Source organism: Delphinus delphis, chromosome 21 (genome assembly GCF_949987515.2).
Source record: "Delphinus delphis chromosome 21, mDelDel1.2, whole genome shotgun sequence".
Lineage (NCBI taxonomy): Eukaryota > Metazoa > Chordata > Mammalia > Artiodactyla > Delphinidae > Delphinus > Delphinus delphis.
This window is the reverse complement of record NC_082703.1, coordinates 6,742,973-6,764,117: the sequence shown is the minus strand read 5'-3', so window position 1 is coordinate 6,764,117 and position 21,145 is coordinate 6,742,973. Positions and strand designations below refer to the sequence as shown.

General features: G+C 48.7%; 1 long non-coding RNA gene across 1 annotated transcript in view; it reads right to left on the bottom strand.

Moving 5' to 3' along the window:
- Positions 1-20,675, bottom strand: part of LOC132417554 (uncharacterized) — a 137,880-nt gene extending 117,205 nt beyond the window's left edge. Inside the window, exon 1 of the long non-coding RNA XR_009517873.1 lies at positions 20,514-20,675. This is a non-coding gene — a long non-coding RNA (uncharacterized lncRNA). The remainder of the gene's footprint in view (positions 1-20,513) is intronic.
- Positions 20,676-21,145: the final 470 nt, after the last annotated feature.

Here is a 21,145-nt window from a genome sequence, read left to right as displayed (position 1 = left end):
CACAGTATAAATTCGAAAACATGGTTTCAAGTCCTTCACTACCTGGCTAGGTGTGCTTGCGTGGAGTCATTTTCCCTCCTGGGGCCCTTGATCTCATCCAGGAAATAAAAGAGTTGGACTAGAAGTTCAAGAGGGTCCCATCAGCTTCATATCCCTGTGAATAACATAGGCACACTGTCACCCAGGCACCCGAGGTGGTTCTAAGCCCATTGGAGGGGCGGGATGTGAACGGGTGGTCAGTATTTTCAGGAGCAAGAAATTACGCATGAAGGGGGCTACTTAAGTTTTTGCTGGAAGATCTGGGATTTAAATTCACCCCAACGGGGGCTTCCCTGGTGGCGCAGTGGTTGAGAGTCTGCCTGCCGATGCAGGGGACACGGGTGCGTGCCCCGGTCAGGGAAGATCCCACATGCCGTGGAGAGGCTGGGCCCGTGAGCCATGGCCACTGAGCATGCGCGTCCGGAGCCTGTGCTCTGCAACGGGAGAGGCCACAACAGTGAGAGGCCCGCGTACCAGAAAAAAAAAAAAAAATTTCACCCCAACAGGAAATATTGAAGAATATGGCACTGGAACCCACTTGGACTGTCTCAAGAGGAGAGAAGAGTCTGGCAGATTCAGGCCCGGGAAGGAGCAGGCCAAAGAGGTCGGGAGGACAGGAGAAGAGTCCAAAGACTGGTCCCCAGCATTGCCCACCCTCTGCCCATCCTGGACCGGTGAGGACAGTCATGATGACACCCCTGCCAAGGCCCCATCCATCTCTTTGTCAGCTACATGGCTGACACTTTCTGCAGAATCATGACATTTTAAATGGAGAAGAGACCTTTATGGGCTTTACTCCAACAGGTTTGCATGGAAACTGAGGACCACTGGGGGAAAAAAATGACCTGCTCAAGGTAACAGAGCCACCTGGAAAGAAAATCTCTTGACCACTGATCCATACCCTGGATGACGGGTCAGTCTACTCAGTACCGGGCGTGTCCTGTCCACGTGCACTTCCCAGAACACACCCTACAGGAGGTGCACCCACTGGTGGTTCTTTTATTTTTTTAAAATAACAGTGGTAAAGAATAGCCTTTGAATCTTTCATAAATATGAATTTGGAGCATAAGAACAATCCTAATACATTTCAACAAATTTTATTCATACTAAAAGAGGCAAAGCAAAGAACTAGGACTCAACTTGATGACTTCTGATCAAAGCAATGAGAATACCAGTGTTTAACAGACCACTGTTACTGGGTTCAGTAAGAAGGGCCCTTCTCAGCTCTGACCTGAGGTTTGGGCCCTTGGTTTGTGTTTCAGCGTCTCACAGAACAGGATATTTCTTGGAAACAGCGGGTGGAGTGTCGTAAATAAGAATAAAAGACTTGGAGTTAGACAGCCTTAGGGTCAAGACGCACTTCCAAATCCTGCATTACTCAAGGCAAGTTGTTTAACTTTTCTGAGCCTCAGATTCCTCTTTGGGGGGCAATAATAACTTCTTCATAGGATTATTTTAAGGACTACATTCCACAATGTGTATATAGTCCTAGTGAAGAGTCCAGTACAGAATAGATGGACAATACATGATATTTGTTATTTTGATGCTAACGTTCAGAAAGTCAAGTAGAGGGGCTTCTCTTGTGGCACAGTGGTTGAGAGTCCGCCTGCCGATGCAGGGGACACGGGTTCGTGCCCCGGTCCGGGAAGATCCCACATGCCGCGGAGCAGCTGGGCCCGTGAGCCATGGCCGCTGAGGCTGCGCGTCCGGAGCCTGTGCTCCGCAACGGGAGAGGCCACAGCAGTGAGAGGCCCGCGTACCACAAAAAAAACAAAAACAAAAACAGAAAGTCAAGTAGAATCAAACACTGACCCCTTAACTAGAAATTCCAAGATGATCTGTCTTCTTGGTCAACATAAACTACTTTCTTCTCTCCCAATTTCTCTTAAAACCAAGCCTGAATGATAATATAGATGCGTGATAATTCAAATATATCTCAAAAATGGGTCTCCATAAAGCACGACCCATGCTCATCCAAGTGACCAACCCCTTTGGAAACTGACACTTCGTTTCCATTTTCCAAATGACTATTGTTTTCAGCACCTGGGATGCCACGGAATTTCAGGTAGCTCAGCCATGGAAAACGAATATGGTATTTTTTGTCAACCACCTAATGACATAGACAAGGGCAATAATTCCTATCATTTAAGTCTCCAGCTCTCAAACATAGCTTTGTGGGATGGTCTCAGGCGTCCTGTAGAAGAATTATTTAAAGTGTTTGGTAGACACGCTGATTTCTAGGCTCCAAGACCAGAAATTCTAATTTAATCTGAAAGGAGGCCCAGGAATCTGCATTATAAATAAGCAAGAGATTCAGATGTACATCCAGGTTGAGAACCATTGACCTCAGTCAAGGGTTATTTTTCTATGTATATTTTATTATACTTTCTCACCTATTTTCTGTCTCTTTGAATTTAATATTAATACCATTACAGGGAGATTGGGAGAAAAGACAGAAAATATCTTTATCCTGATCTCATAGTCCCATCAGCAACTTCCATTTATATTTTGGGATTCTTACTACACTAGATGCTATAAAAATTTTTCCCTGCTTTCAGACAGTTCTTGGGTTCCATAAGAATGCACTTAGTATTTAAGATAGCAGTAAAGTTTTAATACTTTAAAACAGAAAAAAGCAAATAAGATTCATCTGGTGCAGTACAACCAGCTGATTGGCAGGGGCGGCCCGGAACAGCAGGGCACTCTTAGGAGAAGCCCTGCCCAGGGAGAAGGTGTGCCGGGTTTGATTAGTGATGTCTGGCATGGGTACTGCCATCGAAAGTCAGAAAGAGCTACTTCTTCCAGCTCCACTTCAAAGTATATTACTGCCAGAGGAAGAAGAGCATTCAAAATTGATTAAAGGGTGATGTTTACATTTAAAGTTTCCATTCATACTTCAGTTGAGAGCTTGTTTTCCATTCTTGTTTTCTTGGGTTTTTTTCCCTAACTATATTAAAGGTACATCCAGGAATCTGTGTGCTCCTGGTCCAGATAAAGTTGGAAGCCATCTGAATTAAGAACAGAAAATTCTAAGAGGTGCTAGACCCCGTGGAAGCCTATACACCAAGCAGCACTTCCTTTCCCCCACCCCCGAACGGGGACGCTGGTCTTGTAGCATCTCCCTGTGTGTGTGTCCTCAAGGATGGACTGCAAAGTGAATAAAAGAATCGCTCCTGGCATTCCCTTTCCCATCACCCTGCCTTCCCTAGAACTATTCCTTCTATCCTAAATGCCCTTCCCCACCCTCTACTGGGTTTTTACTGTAACCCAACCCATCATTTAAGGTCCAAATCGAGACCCACCTCCCAACAAAAGACTTGACACTCCCAGTTGTAATTCTTTTTCCATGATATTTGGTGGCTTTACGAAAGCACTTCCGGCCAGCTGTTCGTTATCCTCGATAATCGTGCAGTTCGTATACCCCTCACCCAAGCAGTGAGCCTCTGGGGAGCAGAGACAGAATCACATTCACCGTGAGAGCCTCACAGCACCCAGTGTCATGAGCTGCCCGTGTAAGTATCATTGAATTAAACAGAAAAGGCAGCTGGGCTTTGTTTTGTTTTATAAACCCAAGAAAGAAAAGAAGGTACAGGGTGAATCCTTCCAGGGCAAGTCTTCTGTGCGTTTCACGCTCTTCCCCGGTGCATCTGTGTGCAGGGAAGCTTGCGTGAGAAAATGCCCTACCTGTTCCTCCTCTAAGATTCTTCCCTGTTTCTTCAGGTGATGCCAAAGGAGCGCTAGCCTTGGGCAGCCCCTAAGTAAGGTTCTGCTGAGAGACGGGACCAGCAGGGATTAGCACAGCAGCTAATGACAGACTTTCAGGGGACAGTGCCTGCCTGGAGGTGTGGCCAGCAGAGTGGCGGGGGCGCTGCGCCGTGCATCCACCCTCGGCAGCCCTCCCAAGCCCCGAGGACTCCCAGCGGCTGGGCCTCTGTGCATGGGAATGCTTGTTGCCTCGGTCCTGGCCCAGCATGCCTCTCTTCCCCTGACTACCAAGCTGGCAGATAGGGAGGAGGGAGGCCGGCCTTTACCAACAAGCCAGGGCTGAGTCTGAGGCAGCAGCAGCCTTCTTAGAGCCCGAGCTTGCTAACCAGCCTTCCAAAGGTCATTAGTTTCCTCCCGGCCTATGGGCCCACAGCAAATCACCCGGGTTCCTTGACAATGACCCTGGGGCGAACCAGTGGGGCTTCCCATGACACAGACGATGGAAGGGACAAAGCTCACACTCATCTTGTGGCTCCTTCCCTAAACATCACTTCTTGTAAAATTCTAGAATTATGACCCTCGTCAGTGACTTCATGGCCCTGTTATTCCAAGCTCTTCATTTTCCAGATCAGGACACTGAGACCCAGCAATGGCAAGAGCTCTGCTCAAGGGCCTCCATCCTGTCAGCGGCGGAGGGGGATGAAGCCCAGGCTGGCTGCCCTCCAGCGCAGCGCTTTCCTAACACAGCCTCAAAATACACTAATTACCGATTACTAGCTTTTACTCAACGTAGGTAAGAAAATACATGATTTCTGACAAGGCACTGATTCAAATGATAAACCTATCCAAATGTTCTCTATTTTTCCCTTTTAATTCTCAAAATCCTACGAACAGTTTAGATTTTTCCAGGAGAGAAAATTAAATGAAGAAATGGAATCGACATCTCTCGCACCCCTGTGCCCCCTCCATCATGCTAAGCACATCTGTATAGGTTATCCTATAGAATCCTCACAAAAATCCAGAAAGGAGACATTAATGCCCCTTCATTTATAAATGAGGACCTGAAGTTAAGGGATTGGCCCAAGAAGCAAAGCTTATCAATCAATGGCAGACCAGGATTCAAACTCAGGTCTCCTGGTCAACATACCAGTGTCTTTCCACCGTTCCACGGTGTCACTCTCAGGATGTGGGGTTTTTGGGGTCCTCCGCAGACACTGTCCCATATACCAAAGGAGGGCTAAGGCAAGTCAGGGCCAGGCGGTCATGGCCATTCCCAAGAGTCCTGCCCCCACTCCTCCAGAGCCCCCCGCAATGAGTACCCTCTGCCCCACCCTGAGCCGGGTCCTCCGAGCTATGCGGTCTTCTCAGGTCTACAACCAGGTGGCTGTAACCTGTCCTGGAGCAATCTCCCTCTGCTCCAGGTTGCAGCACAGGGACACAGTCAGCCCTCCTCGGTTGGTTGAATCTACAGAACCGTGGCTATGGAGGGCCGACCGCGTTCCTCCACTTTACATAAGGGACTTGAGCGTCCATGGATTTTGCTATCTGCGGAGGGTCCTGGAACAAATCCCCCGTTGTTACCGGGACAACTGTATACAGAAGATGGGGCAGAGCACTTCCTCCTGGCCACACCCCAAAGAGGGGTTGTCCACACAGAGAGGTTTGTGCTCACTGGTTAGCCCTCATGTGGTCCCCTCCCTTCCTGCCAAGGATGCTATGAGGACAAATGAGGTAATATACCTGAAGTGTTTTGAGAGCTCCCTGAATGTGACATAAATATTACAAAGGAGCCACTGATGCTGATAACAGTAATAACAGTGGTGATGACGGGACTACATCCACGGTCATAATTTAAGGGAATGTTTAAAATGAGAAAACCCAACCAAGATCAATCCACTGAACTTTATTTAGACGAGAGGCTGCTAATAAAAATATTATGGGAATGTGAACTCTTGGGAAATAATGATGATTCTCTCCTATTACAAGGCTCATCAGATCCATTTTCAAAGTACAGCTCAGTTATTTGTGGGCTCTTTGCCACTTGGGACAATGAGACAGAGGGAGAGAGAGAGGAAGGAGAGGAGGAGGAGGAAGAGGAAGAGGAAAAAGAAGACGAAGAAGAAGAAGACGAGGGGCTTCCCTGGTGGCGCAGTGGTTAAGAATCCGCCTGCCGATGCAGCGGACATGGGTTCGAGCCCTGGTCGGGGAACTAAGATCCCACATGCTGCAGAGCAACTAAGTCCAAGAGCCGCAGCTACTGAGCCTGTGTGCCACGACTACTGAAGCCCACACACCTAGAGCCTATGCTTGGCAACAAGAGAAGCCACCGCAGTAAGAACCCCGCGCACAGCAACAAAGAGTAGCCCCCGCTCCGTGCAACTAGAGAAAGCCTGCGCACGGCAACGAAGACCCAACGCAGCCAAATTAGTTAATTTTAAAAAAAAGAAGATGAAGAAGAGACGAGGAGGAGGAGGAGGGAGGGAAGGGAAGGGAAAGGGAGGGGGAGGGGGGAGGGGAGGGGAGGGGGAGAGGGGGAGGGGAGGGAGGGGGAGGGGAGGGGAGGGGAGGGGGAGGGGAGGGGAGGGGGAGGGGAGGGGAGGGGGAGGGGAGGGGGAGGGGAGGGGGAGGGGAGGAGGAGGGGGAGGGGAGGGGGAGGGGAGGAGGAGGGGAGGGGGAGGGGGAGGGGGAGAAAGAAGAAAAACAGAAGAAAAGAAGAAGCCATCCGCACTGTGTGCCAGAGCCCTGGGTTACGGAGATACAACCAGCCTGTATTTCTAGACCCATCGCCAGCTCTTTCCCTGTACCAAGGGCGTTGGCACTGGCGAAGCATCCGTCTGTGATTTTCTTCCTTCTTCTCTTCATCCCTCGCTCCTCTCAGTAGCTGCTGCAGAGTTTGCACTTAGAGTCTTTTCATAGTGGGGGAGTAACAGGCTGCCGTCTTTCTCAAAGCTGGGTAAGGTCATTCTCCAAAGATAAATCCACCCAAGGATGAGAGCCCAACATGGACTCTCTGCAGATCCCCCACTGCAGCGGCTCACAGAGGGCTTCCCTTGTGGTAGAGAGTCTGAGCCCTATTTGCTCTGATTACCCTGGTTAGGGAAGTAGGGGTGGGGAGAGTAAAACCTCAGACTAGGGGAAACAATGGAGCTAGGAAGACACGTATTAAGTGAACCAAGCTCTAAGGAATATGGGGCAATGGGGACCTGTCGAAGGTAGGACAGCATCCCACTGCAGAGCCGAGCAGGGATTGGATCCCCATCATTCCCATCTTCAGCTCTGTCAATGCAGTGGTAGAGCAGCTGCGGCTACTCTTGTGCCATTTCACGGGTGGAATGTTCAAAGCCTCCTAACCACGAGCATCATAGGGGAAAAAATGCTAATAGCATTTTGAAACTCGCTGAGACTCCTTAATTCTGAGTTTTTTGGAAACTACTTTTATCGATTCTCAGAAAGCAAAATGATCTAGCCACTGACAGTGACAGGCCGCCACCCACCCTTCTAATTCAGTGTCCAAAACACAGGATTTAGCACGGACGTGTTGCTGCCTTTAATTGAAATAGCTAAGAGGGACTACCCTGGTGGTCCAGTGGTTAAGAATCCGTCTTGCAATGCAGGGGACGCTGGCTTGATCCCCGGTCAGGGAACTAAGATCCCACATGCTGCAGGGCAACTAAGCCCACACGCTGCAACTACTGAGCCCATGCACCACAACTAGAGAGAATCCTGATCCCATGTGCCACAACTAAGACCCAATGCAGTCAAAAAATAAAATAAATAAATAAATATTTTTTAAAAAGAAATATCTAAGAAATGTGCCTGTACCTCTGTTTTTCCTAATGGTAAGCTAAAACATTGTTTTCATATTAAAACACAGGTGTATTTTGATATAACATACAAAATGTGGATGACATTTCAAACACAAAAATTCAAACACTTGACACTTGCCCTAGGATGTTTCAGGCCATCACATACCTGGGGCCTCTCATCCGCCCCTCTCTGCCTTTACCTGAGTGAAAAGGTTTAAGAGCCACCACTGTGAGGTGGGTTCCCTCCTGGCTGGGCTGCTCTCTGGCTAAAGGATTCTATTTAGTCATCTGTAGAGTGAAGTTTTAAAATCTTTTGAGTCTGGACATTGTTTATAGAGATGTGGTTCTAGAACATTCTCCCCAGAAGTCTTCAAGGACAGAAGAGTCACACATCATTTAGGATGACTGAACTGGAATCTCCGTGTTGCAGGAGAATAAAATCCCTCCTTCTGGGCGCGGGGAGGGCATAAATTAGGAGTTTGGGATTAACATATACACACTACTACATAAAAAATGATAACAAGGACCTACTGTATAGCACAGGGAACTCAGCTCAACATCTTGTAATAACTTATAATGGAAAAGAATCTAAAAAAGAATATGTGTGTGTGTGTGTATATATAAAACAATTACTTTGCTGTATACCTGAAACTAACACAACATTGTAAATCAACTATACCTCAATACAAAAAAATTTTTTAAGACAAACTGAAAAAAAAATCCCTCCTTCTGAAAGACTCTTAGCTTTGCTAACTTATAATGTTTCTCTTGCCCTATGGCAGACTTTCTTCCACTAAGAGAGCACAACCATCAGTAGCTCCAATTCTCTTCCCTCTTTTCTGTTCCTTTCATCTAAATAACGCTTCTCGCTCCCACTCTCATCCCATCCCAACAAGGTGTTAGGATTTGCGTCCACAAGAATATGATGTCATTCCCCCCCCCCAGCTCCATCATGGCAGAAACCAAACTCTTTTCAGAGGCATCCATGTGCCGGCACTACCCACCCCCCATCCCACCAAGGAGGACCCTGCTCCTTCCTCTACGCCCCGTGTCCCTTACTGGTAAATCCCACGGGTCTAGGTATGTCATGGAGCAGGAGAGATGGGGAATCACTGGCCACACCAGCTTCTAGTTTCACCCAGAAGCATAGCTTTGGGACCTGATCCAAAAAAAAAGAGAATTCTCCCATCCCCCAGCCAGGCAGAGTGAATGACAACCATGTTTTGCAAATGCTTCTCCCACTTAGAATCATTCAGCATGAAAGTGAAGACCTTGTGTTTCCTTAGCACTTGGTACTTTCCCAAATGCGGTCTGTGGTCTAAAAACACATCCACCAAATCCAAGGCCACTTCAGCTCATTTATCCAGGCCTCTACCAGACTGGGAATTTGGCCCTCGCCTAAACAATAGACTCCCCAGGCAGTGTGGGTTTGCCGATGAGAACATGACCTAAGTAGCATCCTTGGCGAATGTTCAGTCCATTCCCAGCTTTACTGGGATTCTGACCTCATTCTGAGCTGTCCGACTCATTCCGAAAAGAAGTGAAGACTGTTTGACCCAACACTCCTGGACTCAGAAACATTTTGGAATAAAAGAGAGGGAAGCCTTTAAAAGAAACTCAGTAATATGGGGCTTTTAGATAGATGGTGCGAGGGGAATTCAACCTCATTTCCAATGCTCTCAGATTAACGCTGCTGTAACTTCTTCCCGAGACCTAATATTACATGTGGGAGGCGCTAAAGCATTGCTGGGTGTCACAGCTTGTCTCCAGGGAGTTAATCATTTTCAATTGGTTCTTGCGTCACAGGCGCCACAGTACTCAACCACGTCCACAAAGGATGCGTCTACACAATGCCGTTGTCCACAACACGGAGTGAGAGCACGAGACAAAGTTTTTTAAAGAACTATTGTTCACTCATTTATTCAAAACAATTCTCACTGAGCTCATGTCACCTGCAGACACTTCGGCCAAAGACTTTCCTCTCTGGTTTTATAGGTCCTGGTGACCGACAGCAGAGTGAACCGTGAAACATACATGTTTACTCTACACGACTTTAATGGAATATACCGGAGAAGAGGGGAGTTCCTCTAATCACTCCATCACTATCTGCATTCTCCCACCCAGACTAGACCCTCTACTTACTCCCAGGAAAAGGATGACGGAGTAGGGATGCCAAGAAAAACAAAAGAAGAATTCTTTACCTCTGAGTTTCCAGGAGAGGTACCCGCCGTATAGAAATTTTCAGAAACAATTTTGGGGACTTCCCTGGTGGTGCAGTGGTTAAGACCCCGCACTCCCAGGGCAGGGGGTCCAGGTTCTATCCCTGCTCAGGGAACTAGATCCCACACGCATGCCACAACTAAGAGTTCACATGCCACAAGGAGCCCGCTGCCACCACTAAGACCCAGTGCAACCTAATAAATAAATATTTTTTTTACAAAAAGAAAGAAAGAAAGAAACAATTTGGACTTTCCTGGACTCACCACGCCCACTGACTTGAGAATTCGACACCCACCTGAGACATGACCCCATCATATCTCTGTATTTCATTGCTATTTATAAACCACCTCGGACTGAAAACCTAAGTGTGGGACCCCTCCTTCCCCACCACTGCCCGATACCCTCCCCTCCGAAATGGAGCTAAGAAAATCACGTGGGGGCCTCTCAACTCATCTTCTGAAACAGAAGCAGTAGAAGTCATTTAAAATATTTATCATCTAATCCACAGTTATACCTGCAGATCGGATAATTACAGCCTTGAGATACAAACACTCTCTCTGCAAGGCAGCTTTGCAACATTGCTGTCTGGCCCCTTTCTCGCCGAAAGAACTTTTCACCCCTTCTGACTGAAGTGATCCAGATTCATGCTTTTTAACCCTCTCTCCCAAATGCCATCACCCATAGGTCCAGGAGACATTTCAGGGCTCCAGAAGCTTTGATTTCTAGGTGGCAAATCTATCAGTTTTCAGACAAAAGGCAAGTCACTCCCACATCCTCCATTATCCTCTGTTGGGACTGTCTATCCCTCAGTCTTCCCCTCTGCCAAATGGCTCACATGGCAGGAATGGCCTCCACGATGAGAGCCAGGGAAGAAATCAAAGAAATGACCGAATGCCAAAGGTAAACATGTACGCTGGTGATGGTTAAACCGAAGGCACAGACTGAGACCCAGAGACAGGGAAGGCACTCGGCCAAGTCACAGAGCTGTCGGGAAAGGACGGGGACCCCACCCCCTCACCCCATCTTCTGAGGCTCAGGGAGTGCCGTTCTCCCGTCTACTCATCGCGCCCCAACCTGGGGCTGAGATTCCAGAGCAGGTGAAGCATTATCCCTGGTGGGGAGAGGGGTGGCCTCCTTGCTCCACGGCCAGGGGACCTCCAGCCACCTGAAATCCCTGCCCCCAGTGTCCTCCCCCCAGGCCCCCTGTGTAGGTAACGGCTTCCATTCAGCATGTGTGTAACTCAGAGACACATGACACTGAAATGCTAAGTGAAGAGCAATTAACTTTTGCTTCTGAAAACCCACTTTAGCTTTCCATAACTCTTTGGGGGCCATTTCAACTAAGCCAAACCTCCCACACATTCTCCCTCAGCAATAAATTACCTTCCTGGCTTTAATTAGCTGCCGGAGTACAAAACGGGCTGGGTGCTGCCACAGCTGCTTTCCCCACGGGTCCCATCCTGTCACACAGACTCCAGAAGACAGCAGCCGCCGGGAGGGCTGGGCTGCCTTGGTGGGGATGTGGCCGGCAGTGGACGCCTCACCTGCCCACAGGAGATAAAATTAGGTGGAGGGGCCGCTTGGCTCCTCGGTGATGTGCCCCCTCTTCTTCATCTCATCAGTCTTTTTCGCCTCCAAGCTGCCCCCAGAGCTCGCGTACACACACACACACACACACACACACACACACACACACTAGCCCCCCGGTATCCAGTATCTTTATCACCCTTATCATTCTTGCTAAGGGAGAAATTACCGATGGAGCTTAATATATAAGCCCTCCCTGGAGAACCTGCTGTATAATTGTGAGCTAAGCTTGAGTCTAAATGAATAAATCTCTAAGGATGTGATTTTAGTCACATCTGTGGGCTGGAAACGGTATTGGCTGGGAAAGAAAGAAGTCCAAAAGCACCGTCAGCACCCCCGCCATCATCCTGAGCCTGAGATTAAGATCTGAGGTCCTGCTTCTAACTAGAGGTGTGACCCTCAGCAAGTCCCTTCCTCCTCTGGTCCAGTTGCCCTGGAGAGCTGTGGTGGGTGAACCTGGGACCCCTTGACCCTGCCGTACGATGATTCTGACACTCATGTGGCGGGGGCGGGGAGTAAGTGGGGAAGACACATTCTATCCCAGACCTCAGTACATGCTTGCTTTCGCTCACCCCTCCTACTTTTTCTAGAGTCTACCATCTGGACCAGAGAGTAGCCTCTGCCGGGGCCTGATTGCCCCCCACCCCAGGCAGAGCCAGAGCCTCCAGGCTGCACCCACACACTCCATCCCCGGGAGCTGTCCCCCTGCCCAGGGAGGGCCCTGGGAAAGGATGAAAGCCCCTTTCCTCGCTCCGTGGAACACACTTGTGCTAACGGCTGCTTCTCCCCCAGGCCTCCACCACCCCCTCCTCTGACAAGCATCACTTTCCCAAGCCCAATTACGGGCTGCCTTCCTCTGCCCTTCCTTTCTTGGGGGAAAAATTTTGAAATAAAAAGTCCAAACATGAAGCCCACAGCCAGGCCCCTGCTTGTCGGAGGAGGTGGCAGGCGGCCGGCCACAGCCTGACTCTGATGAAGGGTGTGAGCTCAGAGCCCAGCCAGGGACTCTCAGCCTGGTTTCCCTCGTGCCTCCCCAATTAACAGGCAGCCCATCGGGCGCGGGAGGAGGCCGGCAGGCAGGTACCCGGCCTGTCACAGCCGCCAGACAGGCTGTCACACACCCCGGGAGCTGGGAGGTGAGCAGTGCCCGCAGCCCAGCGAGAGCGCAGCCCCCCTGCATCCCGCCACAGGGGTAGCCTGGGGCCAGAGGTGACCATGAGTCTACCTTCCTCATCCCTGATCACCTACATCAGTGATGCCCAGAAGGGATTAGTAACGGAGGGATCCCCCCACCCCAAGTTGGCCCAGGAGACACCTGAGTGTCAGTCATTTGGGAATCATAGGAAATGGGCACAGTGAAGACTGACCAGCCTCTCTGAGCCAAACCACCACTGAGTTCCCTGGCCCGACCAACTACACACCCACGGCCTCGCCTTTGCCTCTGTGAAAAGAGCTCTAGGCTGACATTCCAGGCGTGCCTCACAGTTTCAGCCCCTGCCCCAAGCGATCCCCGATAAGGAGATGTCTGGCTTCAGCTCCCGCAGGTAAGGCCCCGGACCTCCTCCTGCTGGCTTGGCCTCACTCAGGCACAGGCACCAAACTCGCATGGCCAGGCCACCTGCAGACACCCAAGCCCTCTGGGACTGAGAGCATCTTCATAACTACTACCTGTCCCATGATCTGAGTTAGAAACCCTTGCACTGTCAGTTACCCTGGCGAACGCCCAGCCCCTCTGAGCTTAACTTTACCTGCCTGAACAGCTGAGTGGTGCTGGCTTTCAGACCTCCCATGGGTGGAGGAAACTCACCCATCCATGTCCTTCCTAAAGCAAGGGTGCCTTCTGCACAGACAGTGATGTGAATCGTGGCCCTGGAGTGGGGCAGCGTGGCGGCCCTGACTCTTCCCTGCCCCCCACACACCCGGGGAAGGAAGTCAGTACTCCTGCGTGGCCACTGTTGACTTGGTACCCGCAGGAGCCATCTCTGCCCTTTATCTTCTCCTTACTTGTGTGTCTTAGTCCTTTCAGGCAGCTATGACAGAGTACCACAGACTGGGTGGTACTCTGTAACAGAAACTTCGCACCGTATTGGAGTCTGGGAAGTCCAAGGTCAAGGTGCTGGCAGATTCGGTGTCTGGTGAGGGCCCGCTTCCTGGTTCATAGACCACTGTCATCTCACTGTATCCTCACATGGCAGAAGGGGTCTCTTTTTTTTTTTTCTTTTTGTAAATAAACATTTTAATTTTTTAATTATTTTTTTAAATTTTTATTTATTTATTTATTTGTTTTTGGCTGTGTTGGGTCTTCGTTTCTGTGCGAGGGCTTTCTCTAGTTGCAGTGAGCGGGGGCCACTCCTCATCGCGGTGCATGGGCCTCTCACTGTCGCGGCCTCTCTTGTTGCGGAGCACAGGCTCCAGACGCGCAGGCTCAGTAGTTGTGGCTCACGGGCCCAGCTGCTCCGCGGCATGTGGGATCCTCCCAGACCAGGGCTCGAACCCGTGTCCCCTGCATTGGCAGGTGGACTCTCAACCACTGTGCCACCAGGGAAGCCCCCAAACATTTTATTTTTGAATCATTTTAGATTTACAGAAAAGTTGAAAGATAGTACGGATAGTGTCTGTACCCAGTTTCCCCTACTGTTAACCTCCTACCTCACCATGCTACATTTGTCAAAATGAAGAAACTGATGTTGGTACATTACTGTTAACGAAGCCCAGATATTATTCATCAGTTTTTCCATTAATGTCCACATGGCATACGGTCGTCATGGCTCCTCAGTCTCATCTTTTTATTTTTTGAGCATTTCCTTACTTCTGCTACAAGGTGCTGCAGGCTTATCTTGTAGTTTCCCTGCCCCAGCCCTAGAATCAGTCTGTCAACAGTATTTAACGCTCTCTTTTAGGCTCTCATGGGATGAGGCAAAAATTCTTACTATATGTCATCTTAGTTTCATATGGAAACTCGGAAAAATAAAAGATAAACCTCAAATTTATTTAGTTCCCAAAAGATGCGTTGTTGTTTTTTTAAGTTTAGATTTTGAGATTTTTTTCATTCTAACTCAAGTTCCCAAAGAGAAAAAGCTCCTAGGATACATAGTATAGCAAACCAGTCCCCAGGAGGGATGTCTTTTAGAAGGGCACTAATCTTAATCATGAGGGTTCTGCCCTCACGTCTTAATCACCTCCCAAAGACCCCACCTCCTAATCTCATCATCCTGGGGGTTAAGATTTCAACACATGAATTTTGAGGGGACACAAACATTTGGTCCAGAGGCATCTGTTTAGAGAGAAACCTACTCTCCCTGGCACAGATTTGTGACTTTGGCCACATCCAAAGGAGGCTGAGAGGAGCACGTGTGCCCATCCACAAATGAGCAAATCAGTTGGGAAGCCTCAAAGTCAACGTGAGGTGTGGAGGAGAGAAAGTGGACCCCACTGGCGAAGGATGCGGTAAGGATACAGAATGATAAATGAGGCTAGGTGCAAAGACCCCTAAAGGGCCAGGACTATATCTTATTGGTCTTCCTAGTCCTGGTGTTGGGGGTAGTGACCAGCCATGGTGAGCACTCAGTAAACATTTGCTAAATGAAGGAGAGACAGGAATCAAGTTCTACAGTGGCTCTCCCAGCTTCTCAGCACTGGAAAGACTAAGTCTATATTCATAATGCCCTTTTTAGGCATCAGTTCAACTACCAGAACCCCTATGGTACCCTGTGAGGAAACAAGAAAACAGAGAAGAAAGATGCTACAGAAGGAGAGAACAAGAATAAAGAATGGCGAGAACACTCTTGGACAAGGCAAGTCTCCTCTCCACCTCATACCAGGGACTCTCGCATTTAAGCAGTGTTAAGCAGCTCTAGGACACCATCATATATTTCCAGATTTGCAAATGGTACTAGAAGGGAGGAAGGAGGAAGGGAGGAAGAGAAGGAAGAAGAGAGAAATAAACTGTTCCAAACTGGTCGCTAAGCTAGAGAAGAACTTACCAATGTATAAACTTTCATCTGAATGTGGCAACATCCCCCCTTGTAGAGGGGAATATAAAGTGATGGAGATGGAGACAAATAGGAACGAAATGCGAGCTCCTCTGCATGGCAAGGAGGAACATATGTCAGATTCATTAATTATGATCCAATTTGTGCTTGCGCTGTGAAGGATAACCACTTGCCACCAAAGAGATGCCCTTCCCTTATTAAAGCCACTGAGACTCTCAGGAAGTGCTCAAGGCTTTGAAATTCTGTATTTGAATTTCACACATGCTTTTTACTACTGGGACCAAAACTCAATCAACACTTGGTAGTGCTGAGACCTGGCATTCAAGCCACAGGGGTCTTCACTGCTTCACGACAGACCTACAGATAGGATAGGACCTGGTTAGGAAATTTGCTAATTTGTTCTTCTCTGGATCGGTGTGTGTGTGTGTGTGTGTGTGTGTGTGTGTGTGTGTGTGTGTGTGGTGTGTGTGTGTGTGTGTAACACATATATAATCCTATATCTTTTTTTAATAGAGTTGAGGTAGGAATAAAAGGACCCTAGCCAATTTAAAAAAGGGAACAATTAACCTCATCTCTCTCCAATGTTCCGGGCCCAGCTGCCCAGGAGTGGAAATCATGTCCTCACTTTCATCTCAAAGCCAAACCAACATAAACATGTTGCTAAGAGACCAGGCTTCTCTTTCAACTCTGGACCCAGGCATGTGGGCCATGCCCAGACATGGGCTGGGTTAGAAGCCAGAGCTCAGAGGTTATTACTCTTTTCTTTAGAAGCTCTTCAGCAGGACTTCGATTCTGATTTGCCCTTTCTGTCACTGTCTCTTGCCCTCAGATCCAGGCTGAATCAGAGAAAGTCACTGGATTTCCTCACTCGGCACACTGAATGCTGAGTAAAAACTCATTGAATGGTATTGACGCCGTAGGATGGAACGCAATGGACTGGGACAGATGGAAAATAGTTTGGAAAACCCTCCTGCCACCCAAAAACACCTTTCCTTTCCTGAAGCTTCCCCACTGCCCACAAAGGGGTTTCCACAATACACAGCATGCAGTAGCGTAGCTCATTGTTTGTAGTATATATAGCATAACACACTATAGCATACAGCACGGTCTGTAGCATACTAATCCATAGCCTACTTGACTGAAGGCCAAGAAGCATCTATCTCCCTGAAATGGAATTTTCACGTGCAGCCAAAGATAATAATAGCGAATCCTCTCACAACCTAAGGGGGTGCTAATGTTATGTCCATTTTATATACGAGGAAATCTGGCCCAAAGAATTGAAGTGAGTTGCCCAAGACCATACAGCTAGTAGAGGCAAGGAAGGAATTAGGACTCAGCCCTCTGTGATTAAACTAGGCACAGGCAGGCAGGAGGCTCCAACCTCTGCATGGAAGATTATAAGTTTGGCACGTCTTCTCAATCCCCGAGGACCCAGGAGCGACATGAATGCAACCCCACTTTCCTGAATTACTGACAGAGGAATTTCCTCCCTGTGATTTCTCTTGCTCTGGTGTCAAACATCTGAGCTGCCCTTGTAACTCCCTCACGATGAGGCAAGGGCAACTTTAACCGCATTTAACAGAAGGGAAGGCTGAGGCACGGAGAGATGTGATGCAGTGAGATCACAACTCCAGTCACCTGGCCCCCTAGCCCGACCTGAGTCCACACCCCGGGGCATGGCCGTGCTCCCTCCCCTCCCCTCCCCCACCGGGGCCAGCCAGTTCTGGGGCATGATTGACAGCCCTCCACAGATCAAGCTTTTCAGATAGAGTTCTTGACACCAGATGCCTTTGGAGTGGACAGGCAGTATGGGGAGGGAATAAAGCACAAGGCCCTTTCCAAAAATAGAGAGAGGAAAGTCCAAAAGAGTAGGTGGAAAGTCACAGGGAGAGCAAAGCAGTGGCCCTCCCAGTACCAGCCCAACGGGAGCAGGGCTCTGCCCACGGCACATCCAGCGAGGCCACTTGGGGGCCTCCTGAGTGCAAACTACCGACACATCTTCCCAAACAGCATCCAGGTTCCTCCCAGCTTCACAAGCATGTCCCAGAAACAATGTCTAAAAGGGCTTTCTGGGCCCAGACTGGTTTTTGGTTTGTTTTTTTTCCCTTCCTCCACTTCCCACTGATGCTCCTTTCTGAAATTCACTAAATAGGAAAAAGTGGGAAGCATCATTTGGGTCTCCTAATGGATGTGGATTCTAAAACGGATTCTGCCTCCACAGGGTCTCCTGCTGGTACACATCGTCCCCGGTCACAGCTGTCGCTCACCACCACCCCAAATGTCTAACTCCACTGGGCTCAGGGCTTGTGAGAGTACAAAGAAGTAGGAAACAAAGGCCCTGCCCTGCAGAGACTTGCAGTCTACCAGGTAAGCGTGTTAATGCCGCCACTACAGAGAGACAATTAACAACAGTGCCTCGGTTTCCCCCTGAGTCCTTTGGCAAATCACTCCACCTCTCTCATTAGGGCGGGATGGCAGGTGTTGACCCCGCTTGTGGGGGACAATGACAGCATGCTTTGAACACCTCTTCTGTGCCAGACCTCGGACAAGAAGCTCAACAAATCCTCATGATGTCGGGACTTCCCTGGCAGTCCAGTGGTTAAGACCTTGCCTTTCAGGGCAGAGAGTGTGGGTTCCATCCCTGGTTGGGGAGTTAAGATGTCCCATGCCTCGTGGCCAAAAACCATAAAAAAACAGAAACAATATTGAAACAAATTCAATAAAGACTTTAAAATCAAAAAAAAAAATTCTTAAAAAAAAAGTACTTATGACGTCCCTAACTCCATTCTTCAAGAGAGGTCATGTTATCTCCAAGAGGAAATCATGGCTCAGATCCTGTCAAGCAAACTTCCCACAATCCCCCAGCCAGTGAAAGCAGAAATGGAATTCCAATCAAACACCCCAGAATGGGATGGACTCACCCCTGAGTAGCAGAGAGGAGAGTTGAATCACAATAATAATTGACTAAACCGTCAGGACCAATTTCCACAGTATTTACTGAACACACGAAAAAAAAAAAAAAGAAAGCAATGTTTAGATTGATGTTGTGAATGGGACAACCACTTCAGAGAGCCATGTGGCAATATCGATCAAAATTATAAATGCACGAATCCTGCAGGCCAGAAATTTCATTTATATGAATTTCTCCAACTACACAAGGATGCTCACAAAAGCACTGTTTGTAATAGAAAAAAGCTGGAATCAACCTAAGCGTCCACCCATTGGTAACAGGTTAAATAAACTGGTTCATCCGTAAAATGAAATATTAACATCAAGCATGCATTAAAAAGAATGAGGCAGGGGCTTCCCTGGTGGTGCAGTGGTTGAGAGTCCGCCTGCCGATGCAGGGGACACAGGTTCGTGCCCCAGCCCGGGAAGATCCCACATGCCGCAGAGCGGCTGGGCCCGTGAGCCATGGCCGCTGAGGCTGCGCGTCCGGAGCCTGTGCTCCGCAACGGGAGAGGCCACAACAGTGAGAGGCCCGCGTACTGCAAAAAAACAAAAACAAACAAAAAAAAAGAATGAGGCAGGACTGTGGATACTAACATGAAGGCATGTCCATAAAACGTTCTTCAGTGTAAAAGCAAGTTGCAGAATTCTATGTATAGTATGATCCTGCCTATGCTTAAAAGCATTTTACATATAACACACACATACATATAAGCATATCCACGCTTAAAACGTCTGGAAGACACACACACAGAACTATTAACAGTAGCTACTGGTAAAGAGGGGGTGGCGAAAGGGAGACTTCTGAATTATTTGGTTTGCTTTTACAGACCCTGTCTTAGAGTTTTTAATAACACTTATGCAGGTGACTGAGTTACACCTGTTGGAGAGAAATCCTCCAGAGGAAGTACTGAGAACAGGAAACCAAAAGCTTCAACATAGACCTGCCTTCCAGCAGCCAAGGGTCTCAGGATTTGAGGTCCTCTGTAGGAGCCTGTGACTGCCTGGGTAACTCACGTTGCTCCCTTACCTGGTCCTTTCTCTAAGAGCTGAGGCACCTGAGGAGAAGTCAATGATGGTGGACTCTGAAATCAGCACACTTAGATCCATATCCGGCTTCAGGACATTGTGTGTGGGGGGGGGGGGGGGTTTCCCAGTCTCTCTTTGAGCCCAAGTTTCCTCATCTATAAAATGGGAGCAGGGCTAAAACAACCCCCCGCCCCACCACACAGGCTTATTCATTAGAGCAAAGAATGTCATATCACGTTTTAAAGACCAGGTTGGAAACTGAGAAAAGGAAAAGAAGTCATTGACTGACACGGCCCATGGAGGAGGCTGAGTCGTCAGAGAAGATGGCCCCATCCCAACACTGACCCCACCCGCTCCCCTTCTGCACTGATGTGACAATGAGATGGAAACCACCAGGGGCTCACGGACTCTGCAAAGCACATCACCCACCCCTCTGATTCCAAACGCAAGGGCTGGCGGCCTAGGGCTGTGCTGTCACGGAAAATGACCTCGGTGCAAAGTGCTCGCCAACAATGAGACTTCTGCGTCAGCCTCGAAATCCCCAAGTAAATGCCGGTTCATTGGTTTGTTGATTAAAATCACTGACGGCGTATCTGATGGCTGCTGCCCAGGGACCCAGGGAGCTGAAACAGCAGTGAAACGACCCAGGAAGCCTTCAACCGTGAGCCCCCTGTGATTCCTAAACTTGGTTCTTCACTCACACCCTCTGCCTTCCTTTCCTCTCCCTCCTCTGACCACTGCTTCCCTGTCTCCACCACGAGTTAACCCTCCCTCCATCAACAGAAGTTCACTCCTTTCAGGGCACCGCTGGGCCGGAGGAAATAAGCATTAACTTAATGGGCTGATATAATTACATTAAATCATGAGGATAAGAATATAGACTTTGGAAAGAGAAAATCTGAGTTTGAATTCTAACTCCACTGCTTATTAGCTGAGTAATCTCGGATAACCCAACCTCAGCTCCCCAGTCAATTGGGTCGGTCATAAAACAATTCACACAGTTCAAAGATGAGCAGGGAAGCCATTATGCAAACGAAGGTTACAAATGCAGGTGGGTATCATTCAACTGCCAGACAGGTAAAGTTGCCACGTGTTAGGTAATGTGGTCATCTCAACAAGCAAGAGGATGACAAGGGAAGAGAAATGAAGTACCAAGACGCTAAGCCATTGCCCCAATGTCACTCACCTGGGTAAGGGGACTCCGACGTGAAGTTTCCTGACACTGAGGTCAGTGTTCTCCCCGCACTGTGGGTGAGGTGAGCGGGTTATGCTGGGGGGTTTCTGCTGTCTGGCTCAGGGAACAGGCCAGCCAGAGTGTGTGGGTCTCATCAAACTCGCCACCATCCCATTTTGCTTCTCTCAGTAAAAAGCAATGGGGTATGAGCCCCAGAAGTACCTGAGGCTGGAAAGCAAAGCTGAGTCAGAGGAAAAACATGATAAGAGGGAGAACAGCTGAGAAGGTGGGGCGTTCCTTGCAAGCCTGCAAGGGGAACCGTCAAATGCCTGCCCCACCAAGAGGCCTTTTAAACCAGTAATGCTAAAGTCACGTTCAACTCCTTAGAAAATCTCCAAATCCTTCTGAGATACTCAACCAATTTCTCAGTCTCTTAACACTTGCTGAACGCCTGCTATAGGAAAGGCACAGGGCTGGGCTTCGGAGGAGCTGGGGAAATGGGCTCAGGAGTCCTTACCACCCGCTGTGTCTTGCTCATCCTCTAGGACGGTGTTTTCTCGTGAGGAAGGTGTACTTCCTCATATTGGGAAGAGAAAATGCAATCGCATGAAAATGTAATTAAACCCATGGTAGGAGGGTCTGAG